Consider the following 14,185-nt stretch of genomic DNA (forward strand, 5'->3'; position numbering starts at 1 on the left):
CGCGTGATCGCCGCGGGAGCCCGGCTGTGACTGACTGCTGGGCTCCCGCTGCAACTGCCGAGATTGAAGAAATCTTCAATCTCAGCCGTTTAACCCGTTATATGCCGCAGTCAATAGCGACCGCTGCATTTAAATCTATTGACAGAGGGAGGGAGCTCCCTCTGTCACCCATCGGCGGCCCTCGAATGCGATCTCAGGCTGCCAACGGGTTGCCATTGCAGCCGGGTGTCTAACAAAGACCCCCAGGCCTACCCTGGCTGTATGCCTATTATGCCGTGCCAGAGGCATGGCATAATAGATTGCCTGTCAGTTTCACACTGACAGGCAATAATGCTTTGGTATACTAAGTATACCAAAGCATTATATATGCGATCAGCGGATCGCATAGTGAAGTCCCCTGGTGGGACTAAAAAAAAAAATGTAAATCAGTTAAATAAAGTTTGTGAAATAAATAAATAAAAAATTAGTCAAAATCAAATAAAACTTTTTGCCCAAAAAGTGGTTTTATTTAGTAAAAGTGCCAAAACAAATAACACATACACATATATGGTATCCCCGCGATCGTAACGACTTGAACAATAAAATGAACACATTAATTAAACCGCCGGATGAACCGTGTCCAAAAAAAACGCAAAAAAACAATGGCAAAATTCTCTTTTCTCCCATTCCCCCCATAAAAAATTAAATAAAAGTTAATCTATAAGTCCTATGTACCCCAAAATAGTACTAATGAAAACTACACATTGGCCCGCAAAAATCAAGCCCACATATGGACACATTGAAGGAAAAATAAAAAAATTACGGCTCTTCGAATGCGGCGATGCAAAAGCAAGTAATTTTTTTCTAAAAGGCTTTTTATTGTGCAAACGTAGGAAAACATAAAAAACCCTTACATATTTGGTATCCCCGTAATCGTGCCGACCCATAGAATAAAGTGAACATGTCATTTACGCTGCATAGTAAACGGCGTAAATTTATAACGTGAAAATCAATGCTGGAATAGCTGCTTATTTTCAATACTCTCCTAAAATAAAGTTAATAAAAGTTAATCAATATATTATAAGCATCTAAAAATGGTACAATTACAAAATACAACTCGTCCCGCAAAAAACAAGCCCTTATACGGCTACGTCGACGGAATAAAAAAAAAAGTTACGACTCTTGAAATGCGACCGTGAAAAAACAAAAAATAATCCTTGGTCATTAACGTGCAAAATGGCCCGGTCCTTAAGGGGATACTGATTCTATCAGTTACATGTGGATGGGGTTTAAAAAAAAATTTAAATGCATCTAGGACCCTGCAACACCAACACAGTCCATAAATAAGAGTCAATAATTGCATAAATATGGTGTTACTTCTGCTATTAATACCTGACACACCATGATGTCCGTTGTAGTCACATTACAGAAAATAAAGCATTTTGTTCCAGTCATTGGTAAACTGATACAATGCATCTGCAATGGTTATGGGTAACATTTTGTAGATGCAACAGACTGTAATGCAGTGAACGGGGAGAATTGAAACGCCGGCAAAGCCGAATGACCTCTGCAGAGGTTGGCAAATGCCTCCAAACCACATTGTTGCCATACCCACCCCATTTACCCAACGTTAGACATATTATATATCAAAACAACCAAAACAAAATAGGGAATCTATACTAAGGCCTCATGCACACGACCGTAGCCGTGTGCACGGCCGTGATTTTCGGATCGGCCGGCTGCGGACTGTCAGCGGACTGTCAGCCGCAGGCCGCCCGCACATGGCCGCGGCCATTGTTTTCAATGAGCCCGGACCGCAGAACCGGGCCGTAATAAGACATGCCCGTTCTTTCTGCGGTCCGGGCTCCCGGGCCGTGCACGGACCGCAAAAACTACGGTCGTGTGCACGGCCCCATAGAAAAGAATGGGGCCGCAATTCTCACGTGGATTTTCGGGGGAATTGCGGCCGCAAAAACACGGTCGTGTGCATGAGGCCTAAGGCCTCATGCACACGACCGTAGCCGTGTGCACGGCCGTGATTTTCGGGTCGGCCGGCTGCGGACTGTCAGCCGCAGGCCGCCCGCAAATCGTGGGACATGCACATGGCCGCGGCCATTGTTTTCAATGAGCCCGGACCGCAGAACCGGGCCGTAATAAGACATGCCCGTTCTTTCTGCGGTCCGGGCTCCCGGGCCGTGCACGGACCGCAAAAACTACGGTCGTGTGCACGGCCCCATAGAAAAGAATGGGGCCGCAATTCTCACGTGGATTTTCGGGGGAATTGCGGCCGCAAAAACACGGTCGTGTGCATGAGGCCTAATACTCTGTTTTGAGTGAATTTGCAAATTTAAAAAAAAAATAAAGAACTATACATTTTTTTTTACATTTTAAACAATTTAACCCTGACAAAACTAAAGAAAAAAAAACTTACGAAAAAAAAAAAAAGGGGTTTTGAGACAAACAGTACAAAAATTATTTTGTAGCCCAACAAATAAAAGGTTAAGGCCATTAAACCACCACGTGCGCAGAATTGATAAGAAATTTCCCTATGGTGCTGTAAGTTTGGTTAAGTAGAATCATGTGGTCCTGGGTGTTACAACGAGAATATGGACAGTTAATCATGGGTACAATATGCCTGTCTGAAAGGCCTAAGGGCCAAGATGTCATTGGGGCCTGACAACATAGCTGAAATATCAATCTACGTAAATATAGCAGGGCTCCATTTAATTTGGATGCATTTAAGCAATTTGCAATACAATCTTGTAAAAATGATCTCATTGTATTCTTATAATAAAGACGGATGCAGCCTTGTTGATCAATCATATCGATCTAAAGATGGCAAAAATGTATCCTACAATAAATGATTTCTTTGCGGGAGTATATGCAGTTACATGGACCATTAAAAACATGTAATGCATAATTCGCAGTAACCAAGAATTAAATAATAAAACATGTTTTTAAGGCTACATTTAAACGAGTGTCGACAACCTCGGACGTGAAAAACTGAAGTTTTCACGTCCGTGGTGTACCCCTGCTGGACTAGAGTCTATAGAGGGATGCGTGACACGCAGTAAAATAGGAAATGCCCTATATTTTCACTGACCCTTCACATGCTCTATTGAAACAACGGTCGGTTGAATGGCCCCATTGAAATATATGAGTCCGTGTGACGGCCATTGTTTTAACAGACGTAATACGCGCTAGTCTGAATGAGCCCTAAGGCCTTATTCACATGAACGTGTTTCTCGTCTGTATTTGTAGTTTTAACAACAGACAGCACACTGACCCATACAATTCAATGCGTCATTTTCACACATCCGTTGTTTTTCACAGGGCATGTGACCGTTGCTAGAAACTCACAGCATTTTGGTCCAGTTTTACGGACCAGACTCGCCCATTAATGTCTATGGATGCGTGAAAAAAACGGACTGTCAGTTTTTCACAGATCAGTTGCTAAAGGGATGCGGAAACCATAAAAAAAATAAAACAGGAAGGGATTGCAGAGAAGACAAACGGAGGAGAGAAACGGATAGCACACGGAGAGCACACAGACATAACATGGACATTCATATGCATGAAAAACGTTCTGGTTTTTTTGCGGATGCAAATTGGACATACTAGTACTTATCAATGAATTAGCATATCATCAAAAAGTTAATTTATTTCAGTAATTCAATCCAAAAAGAGAAACTCATATATTATATAGATTCATTACACACAGAGTGATCTATTTCCAGCATTTTTTTTTTTTCTTTTAATGTTGATGATTATGTTAATGAAAATCCCAAATTTAGTCTCTATGGAAATTAGAATATTAAATAAGCCCAATTTCAAAAATGATTTTTAATACCGAAATGTTGTCCTACTGAAAAGTATGTACAGTATATGCCCTCAATACTTGATCGGGGGTCCGCTGAAGTAGCTTTGAGGGGCCTATATATCAGAAACCTCCCATAAATCACCCCATTCTAAAACCTGCACCCCTCAAAGTATTCAAAACAGAATTTAGAATGCTTCTTAACCATTTAGGTGTTTCACAAGAAGTAAAGCAAAGTAAAGGTAAAATTGACAAAAATATTTTTTTTTCCCGAAATGTCATTTTAATTATTTTTTTCTGTAACATAGAAGGTTTAACCAGAGAAACGCAACTCAATATTTATTGCCCAGATTCTGCAGGTTTTTAGAAATATCCCACAAGTGGCCCTAGTGTCCTAATGGAATGAAACACAGGCCTCAGAATGAAATGAGCACTAGTGGATTTTGGGGCCTCCTTTTTATAAGAAAATATTTTAGGCACCACATCAGGTTTAAAGAGGTCTTGTCATGCCAAAACAGTGGAAACACCTTAAAAAGACACCATTTGGCAAACTACGCCCCTCAAGGAATTTATCGAGGGGTCTCAGGAGCATTTTGACCCCACAGGTTTTTGGATGAAATTAGTGGAATTAAGCAGTGAAAATCTATTTTTTATCCAATAAAACTTAGACATTTTCAATTTTTAAAAGGGTTAAAGGAGAAAAATCACACCAATATTTGAAAAGTAATTTCTCCCGATTATGGCAACACCACATATGTGGTAATAAACTGGTGTCTGGAGACACAGCAGAGCTCAGAAGGGCTTTTGGAGTTCAAGTTTTGCTAGATTGGTTTGCTAGATTGGCCATGTCCCATTTGCAAAGCCCTTGAGGGACTAAGACAGTGAAAACACCCCAAACGTTACCCCATTTGGGAAACTACACCCCCCGAGGAATTTATCTAGGGGTATATTGAGCGATTTTGACCGTACAGGTTTTTTACAGAATTTATTGGAATTAGGCCGTGAAATTGAAAATCTACATTTTTTTCGAATAAAATGTAGTTTTAGCTCAAAATTTTTAATTTTCACAATAGATAAAAGGAGAAAAAGCTACCCAACTTTTGTAAAGCAAACTTTTCTGAGCACGGCAGTACCCAAAGTTTTGCTGGAATGGTTTTTGGGTGCCATGTCACATTTACAAAGCTCCGGAGGGACCAGAGTACAGTAGAAACCCTGAGAAGTGACCTCATTATGGAAACAACAATCCTCAAGGCATTTATCATTTGCCTGGACATATGACAGGGCTTAGGAGTGAAAGAGCATCATAAGCATTTGAGGCCGATTTTGGTGATTTTCGCAGCATTGGCCCACAATTGCAGGGCTCGGAGTGCAAATAGTAAAACTAACCCCCAAGTTGTGACCTCTATTTTGGAAACTGCAACTATCACCCAATATGTTGTACCCAGTTTGTGCCACTGCAGACAAATACCTCATAAACTGTTAAGCGGGTTCTCCCGGGTATGGCAATGCCATATATGTGAACGTAAACTACTGATTGGGCACGCTGTAGGGTTCAGAAGGGAGGGAGCGCCATTTGGCTTTTGGAGCGCAGATTTTTCTAGGTAGTAGTTTTGTTTGGGGTTTCGCTGGCATTTCAGCTTATAATGCCGGGGCATATGTAAGCTGTGCGGACAGCATCAGTGCATAATAAGAGGGTATAATAATGTGGTAAATAAATAATGCGGCAAATAAATAATAATCCGCATTTAAGTGGCCAGTGTCGCACTGACAAATGGTGCCCGATCTTATCCACTTTTGGAACGCTCTGCGCATTTTTTGTCGCCATATTCTGAGAGCCAGAAAGTCTTTATTTTGTCTCCACTGGAGCTGTGTGAGTACTTATTTGTTGCGGGACAATCTGTAGTTTTCATTGGTTCCAGCAAGCAAGGTGACCCAAAAACCAGCAATTTTTTGACAATGTTTTTTTATTCTTTTCTTTACGGCGTTCACCGTGCCCTATAAATGACAATTTTACTCTATTCTGCGGGTCGATACGATTATGGCGATACCATATGTATATATATATTTTTTTATATTTTACAACTTTTGCACAACAGCATATTTAAATCATTTATTTTTAGCGTTGCCATATTCTGAGAGTTATAATTTTTGTATTTTTCCATCAAAAATGCTGTGGGAGGGTTTGTTTTTTGTGGGACTGGCTGTAGTTTTTATTGGTACAACTTTGGGGTACATGCAACTTTTTTGATCACTTTTTATTCCATTTTGGCATGGGTGGTGACCAAAAAAACAGCGATTCCGGAATCATCATTTTTTTTTTTTACGGTGTTTACCGTGCCGGAAAAATAACGAGTTATTTTTACAGTTTGGGTCGTTACGGATAAGGGGATACCAAATATGTGTACTTTTTTTAAAATGTTTTTTCCTATGATAAAAGTCTTATTATGGGAAAAAAGGCAGTTACTGTCTTTTTAACTTGAAACTTTTATTTCATGACTTTTTCTAACATTTTTATTAAAGGGTTACTAAACGTTCAAACTTCTGACATGTCATAGTGACATTTCAGAAGTTTTGATCGGTGGGGGTCCGAGCACCCCACCAATCGCTAAATCAAAGCGTCAGAAGAACTCGTGTGAGCGCTGAGCCATTTAATTTCTGTATGGCTTTTTCAGGAAATAGATGTAGCGGTGTACAGACTCCATAGAAAGTCTATGAGCCAGTACACCACTACATCGGCTTTCCGGAAAAAGCTTAAACAGAAATGAAGCATCTCAACGCTCACACCAGTGCTTCTGCCACTTAGTTTTAGTGATAGGTGGGGTCTCAGTGCTCGGACCCCCACCGATCAAAACTTTTGACGTGTCACTATGACATGTCAGAAGTTTGTTTAACGTTTAGTACCTACACAGTGCAGTGTATAAGAGCTGTCAGTTATTCACTGACAACAAGCCTATTAGGCTTTGCCTCTGGGCGGGGCCTAATAGGCTTCCGTATGAGGCAGACCAAGAGGATATCGTTAGGCCTCTGGCTGCCATAGCAACCATCGGCAACCCTGCGGGTGTCATCTCAGCACCTAGATGTAGGCATCGCTCCTGATCGTTGCATCTAAGGGGTTAATCGTCTGGATCGGAGGCTAGCTCCGGTCCTGGCCATTACAGCAGGGTGTCAGCTGTGACATATGCTCATGAGCCTGCACCTTCTTCTTGGCCCTGGTAGCAAGCCTTTTAGGCCCCGCCTCTGGGCGGGGCCTAAAAAGCTTTCGTGCTTGGCAGACCAGGAGGACATGGTTAGGCCTTTGGTTGCCATGGCATCCCCACCTCTGCGTCGTTGTGGTGCTGACAGGCTAGAAACTACCTAGATGCAGCGCGATCGCTTTTGATCGCTGAATTTAAAGGGACTTGGCCATTACAGCGGGGTGTCGGCTGTAATATACAGCTGACACCCGCTGGTGATGGCACTGGCTCAGCTTCTGAACCTGCTCCATCACCATTACATACAGTCACTTGAAAAAGCGTTATTACACTAGCGCTTACAACTTAACTAACGTGATTGAGTGGGAAGGGGTTAAACCCATAATATCGAGGGTATTTTAAATCTTAATGACCAAGCAATCTTAAATTTTTCCATCGTCACATTCAAAGAGCTATAACTTTTTTATTTTTGCGTCGACAAAGCTGTATAAGGTCTTGATTTTTGCAGGACTAGTTGTATTTTTTAATAGCACCATTTTGGGGTACATATAATTTATTGATTAACTTTGATTAACTTTTTTGTTGGGGTAATAGAAAAAAAAATGGAAATTTAGACATTCTTTTTTGCGTCTTAAATTTACACCATTTACCCTGTGGTATAAATAACACAATAACTTTATTCAGCAGGTCGTTAGTAATGCAGCGAAACCAAATTGATATAGTTTTTTTTATGCATTACTACTTTTACACCGTAAAAACGCTTTTTTTTTCTAAATTACTTGTTTTTCTGTTGCCGTATTTTAAGAGCCATAACTTGTTTATTTTTCTGCTGACACAGCTGTATAAGGGCTTTTTTTTTTGCGGGACGATGAGTTTTTATTGGTATGATTTAGGAGTACATGCAACTTTTTGACCACTTTTTATCATATATTTCACAGGCAGAATGAACAGAAAACAGCAAATCTGGCATTATTTTTTATTATATTTTTACAATGTCCACCGTGTGGGTTAAATAATGTAATAGTTAGGGTCATTACAGAGGCGGCGATACCAAATAAGTGTAACTTTTTTACTTTCATAATAAAGTATTTTGTAAGGGGAAAAAGTGGGTTATTCATTTTTTTTTTTACCCCACGATCGCATTGATGTGTGCGGATGGGGTGAGAGGGTGAGCTATAGACCGCCGCATCTGAGGGGTTAAACATGACCGGAGACCACTGCTATTGGTCTCCTATCGTTGCCCTGAAGCTTGAGGCTATTAGCAACAGCCTGGGCTTCAGGAGCACAGCGTCCGATTCGGGTGAAACATCTTCTGTAGTGCCGCCATGAAAAGGCGGCGCTTCAGACGAACTACCGTGAATGGCCGCCATAAAAACATTATACGGCAGTCGTTAAGGGGTTAATAATATGAACCAGTGCTAAAACCCTTGTAATTATAAAGTAAAGTATTTTTTAGTGTACTACGTCCACGTGTGCTCCATCCCTCCATCAAATGTCAGTGTAGTAATAAATGCTTTATATACTTCATCTAGCTGCAGGTATTTTGTGTGCCCTCTTCTCCTCTTCACATCTCCTTTTCAACTTTGTCTCCATCAACTCATTAACTATTTTGACTTCTGCTATCACCTATACACAAATGATATTTAAAAGGAATGTATCATCAAATAATTACCTATAGTTTAAATCAGGTTTAACATAATGTTAACATATTTTGGGAATATTTTATTTTATTTTTTTTAATTGTCATTATCTATGCTAAAAAAAAAAATATCCTAAAATCTTGCAGTTTTCACTTTGACCACTGAGCATCACAATAGATGGACACTTCCTGTTCTGAAGAGATCACTTCTCAGCAATCATCTCATTATCATCATAGGCAGGATTACGATGACAGGTAAGACCTTTGTATATAGAGAACACAGGATCCATCACTGACAATAGGTGATTGATATGGCTCCCATCCTACACAGGTCACAGAGCATGCCTAGAGAACTCTCTCATAGAAGTCAATGGGTCCTCTCCTGTTCACAGGTTCCTATGGTCCATGTGGCTGCTGTAAAGCATATCTCTAAATGCTATTAACAGCAGATCAGGCAAGATGAAAAAAATATATAGTCAAAATACAATCAAAAAATAAAAACAGATCAGAAAAAAAAGATTGTTTCACTATCTAGTTTTAATTAGAAAAAAAACATTCGTAATACTTTCCCTTTTAATCAATGCTTGCCCCTTTACTATTCCATATTCTTATTTCATTTTTTATGTTGTCTTGATCAGCACATATCCTCTAAGACCCACTGAACTTTCCCTGCCAAAACTAACAGTTGCTCTTACGAACATCACAAAGACTTCATCTCCTCTTGCTGCCTAGGGATTAAACTTGATTCTCTTTTAAACATTTTCTTCCTGTAGACCCCAGTTTAAAAACATTTCTCTCATCCGCTCCTTCCTTACTCCTGACACTACTAAAACACCCACACTTGCCCTCATATCCTGACTCCTACAACACTTCCTCTTTGGCCTGCCATCACAGAAACTGGCGCCACTTCAAAACATACTAATCTCCGACAGGCAACTTTCTTCTCGTGCTCATCTAGTGCCACAACTCTTTGTCATAACCTGTGCTGGCTGCTATCTAACCAGCAAATAAAGTAGCAAATCTTAAAACTCCATTACAAACCTCTATACAACTTGGCTTCCCCATTCATTTATTTTTTAAATAAGCACTCCAGCACTTTTTTTTACCTATATAGTGCAACATAGGCTATCATTATAGGGTAACTCAACTTTCAAAAAACTTTGGACATGTCATATTGACTTTAGATGTTTTGATAGATGGTGGTCCGAGCACTGAAACCCCACCAATTGCTAAAACTAAGCTGCAGAAGTGCAGAACCACTTTGTTTCTGCTCGGATTTCCTCAGAATGCAGAGCAAGCGGTGTACGGACTCATAGACTTGATATTGTGCCCGTGAACTGCTCTCGCGGCTTTCCGAGGAAAACCAAGCAGAAATGAAGCAGCACAACTCACCCGAGCGCTTCTGTTGCTTCATTTTACCGATCAGTGGGGATCGCACTGCTGGGACCACCACCAGAACTTCTGAGATGTCACTATGACTTTTGGCCAGGTGCCTCTTTACTCATGTTGCTTGCGATCCTGACACTGGAGTCCTGCTTCATAAGTTATTGACATCAGTACATTTTGTGCAGCAGTGCCATGACTTTGTGCCGCCGGCAGGACCTTGGAAAATGGGGCCCGTTCATTTCTCCAAATTAACTACCGCTGGGGATAACTATGATGGACGGAGGATGGACCTCTTTTTTTTATTTCCGTGAACAGGTCCCTGACGGTAGTACCAGCAGTACCATCCTGATGGTGGCCCTGTACCTATGCTAAACCTTATTTGAATTCTGGGCACAGGCTCCAGCTATAATCCTTGGATCCTGGGTGCCAAAAAAGGTTCATGGGTTTTGAGTTGTTGCCTAATTACTATTACACCTGTACAGCTGACAAGACTACTTGTCTAAGTGGCTAATATTATAGAAGATGCTGTGGTCCAATGAGTTGTTCCACTACACTAAAGCACTCATTCCTGTGGGTGTCCATTCACAGTGCGAAGAGAAATGGCCGAATGAACAAAGTGGGCATCGGACGACAGCGTATAATTAGATGATATAAAAGAGATGAGAGATGAAGCCAGCAGACTATAGATAGATTAGTACAGCACAGGTTTGAATGGATAGAATGGAAGGGAAGGAAGGCCATCAAAATGTCACGAAACTCCAAGCCAGGTAACAATGGTGTTTATGTAACGATTATCTTACGGTTCTTATTGAATAACCGTAAGATATTCTATGTATTTTCAAAGTGATAAGATATTAGCGGAACATATGGCTTTCCATCGAAGGAATGTTAATGAATCTTGATTACAGAACTTTGGCAAAAATAGTTTTCTGCTGTTTAATAGGATTAATGTGTCATTACCAACACTTGGGTTGATCACATTAATGAGTTTGACACAAAAGCCAGAGAGATGAAAATGTTTAAAGGACAGAGTACAATTGCATGTTAGAACAAAGTTCATAATTGCTTTCTATGACGTCTTTGCATCTGAAACATAATCTTTCTGACAAGTTCAGTGGTTTTAGTATGCTCTTTTACCAATGTACAAATGCTTTTCAAAGTAATGTTTTGCTTCATAGGATCCATTCAGATATGAAGAACAAATTCTGATTTATTATAACATGTTTTCAGGACCAACATTACTAAACACAATCATAAAATACTAACATAGTTAAATGTAAAGTTAGAAGTCATCTTTACATATTGTAAGAATTGGTTTTGCTTAAACTATGAAAATGTGTGTCTTTATTTTGGCGTTCTTTTTTTTGCTTTAATTTTAGACAATACTAATATATTTCCATGGCCACATATAGCCACAAGGAAAAAATCTTCAGGAAGCGGTTAGGAATCTCTTAATCCAGGGGTGTTCTGCTAATTTAAAATTAAAAAAGGAATTTAAAGCAGAAATCTGAACCTTTAACGTACTAGGCCTAAGGTTTTTATTTAATCCTGCCTGGAGGAAATCCAATACTAAGGGGATATCTGGTTTGGTTAAAGGAATAATATACCTGCCTGCAAAATTCAAGAATGCTTTCCAGGCCCTCAGATATATTTTTGAGGTAACCGGTTTCCTACTGGCTAGTAGGGTGGAAATTACAGATTCTGAGAATCCTCGTTGTCTAAGGATTATCCTTTCAGTTTCCAGGCAGTCAGATGGAGTTTCTGAATGTTGGGGTGTAATACTGGGCCCTGGTATAGGAGATCTGACCTGTTCGGGAGAAGCCATGGTTGGTCTGAAGACATTTTTCTCAACCACGTGAACCATGGTCTCTTTGACCAGAAGGGGGCTATTAATATCACACTGGCCTTGTCTTCTCTGATCTTTCTTATTACTCTTGGGAGGAGATTCAGGGGGGGGGGGGGAGGCATAGCCCCTCTCTTGACTCCAACACTGGGAGAATGCGTCTAATGCTGTTGGGTGGTCTAAAGGGTCTAGGGAAAATAATCTTTGGGTCTTTCGGTTTTCCCTGGACGCAAATAGATCTATTCATGGGGTCCCCCATTTGAGGATAATTTCTGAAATACTGCTGTATTCAGACACCATTCTGATTGGTGAAGCCTTTCTCGGCTTAGGAAGTCTGCCACCTGGTTGTCTTTCCCCTTCAGATGGTCAATAGGTGGTGTTCTGCCAGAAAAAAGATCTGTGAGGATAAGTCCATCAGCGAGGCCGATCTTGTACCCCCCTGCCGATTTATATAAGACACTGTGGTCGCGTTGTCGGAATAGATCTTTAAGTGTTGACCTGAAATTGCTCTTCAAGGCCTGATGAACTGCCGCCGGTTCCCTGAAGTTGGAGGATTTCTGAATGGTCCGTTGATCCCACTGACCCTGAAGAAAAGAGGAGTCGTAATAAGCTCCCCACCCTCAAGGACTCGCATCTGTCATAATGTTGAGAGTAGGGGTTAACTTCCATGGAATATCCCGCATGAGGTTCTCCCAGTTGAACCACCATCTGAGAGACAGCCTTGCTGCGGATGAGATGTGTAGGGGTTGGTCTAGGGAGAGACTGCTCCTGTCCCACTGATTTAAAATGTCCCACTGTAGGGCCCCTGACCTGAAGTGAGCCTATAGTACAGCTGGGATGCAAGATGTCATGAGGCCCAGGACAGACATAGCTTTCCTAAAAGATGTCATATGGCCTAGGTAGATTTCTGATATTCTGTCTATCAGGGGACTGATTTTGTCTCCTGGAAGGAAGGACATCTGATTGGAGGAATCCAGCAGAGTTCCTAGGAATACACATCTTTCTGATGGGTTTTAATTTTGATTTTTTTACATTTATGTTCCATCCTAATTTTGCTAGTGTAGCGCAAAATATTTGTATTTGTAGGGTCAAGGTTTGAGATGTTTCTGCGACCAACAAAAAATCGTCCAGGTATGGGATCAGGAGAATGTCGTTCGTCCTGATGTAAGAGGTCATTTCCGCTATTAGTTTTGAAAATACCCTTGGTGCTTGTGAGATGCCAAAGGGGAGGGCTCTGTATTGTAGGTGAAGTATGGACACGTTGAGTGTCACTGCTACCCTCAGATATCTTTGATGATGATGACATATGGGAACGTGGTAGTAAGCGTCCTCCAGGTCTATTGAGGCCATCACGCAATCCCCGGAGAGGAGATTTATAGTTGATGCAATGCTCTCCATGTGTAATTTTTTGTAGGTCAGATAAAGATTTAATCTTTTTACGTTTATAATGACCCTGTGTTTTCCTCCTGGTTTGCTCACAAGGATGAGAGGGGAATAAAAGCCCTGACCTGTCTCTTTGCTTGGAACCTGAATTAGGACTCCTTTTTTTATGAGTGACAGGACTTCTAATTCTAGGATTTTTTGCTGCTCTTAAAACCCTTGTGGGGGAAAAAAATCTGTCTGGGGGAAGAGACCTGAACTCTAGCACGTACCCCGTTTTCATGATTCCTAGAATCCAAGGATTCGCTGATATCTTCTGCCAATCCTTGAAAAACAGGGAAAGACGACACCCCATCATGGACTCTATGGCGTCATTGTTGGTCTCTATTTTTAGGGTCCTTTTGGGGCCTGAAGAGAAAGGACTTATTCTTCCTTGTAAATCTTGAGGATCTAAAGTCCTGTCCCCTAGGGTTAGGTCTTTTGTTATTAGGCCCTTTGGGATGAAAGGAATCTTTTGTTGTCCTTGCTTGTGTAGGGAACCCCTTCTTGCTATCTGACACTTCTTCCAGAAGGTCGTCAAGCGGGGGCCCAAAGAGATAATCTCCCGAGGAGGGAATAGCACGCAGCTTCCCTTTGGATCCTGTGTCCCCTTTCCAGGTTTTCAGCCAGATAGCTCGTCTAGCAGAATTTGATAGGGCTGCTGATCTGGCGGAAAGGCGTACAGAGTCTACTGAGGCGTCTGCCAAGGAGTCTGCAACCTTGGAAAGTGTTGGAAGGGAGGATAAGATTTGATCCCGAGGGGTCTTGTCTTTTAGATGAAGCTCCAATTGTGCGAGCCAAATTTTCAGAGATCTGGCCACAGAAGTGGCTGCAATGCCTGGTTTAAATGCCCCTGTAGAAGCTTCCCAGGTCTTTTTTAGATAGAAGTCGGCCTTTCTATCCATAGGGTC

Source organism: Rhinoderma darwinii, chromosome 4 (assembly GCF_050947455.1).
Source record: "Rhinoderma darwinii isolate aRhiDar2 chromosome 4, aRhiDar2.hap1, whole genome shotgun sequence".
Lineage (NCBI taxonomy): Eukaryota > Metazoa > Chordata > Amphibia > Anura > Rhinodermatidae > Rhinoderma > Rhinoderma darwinii.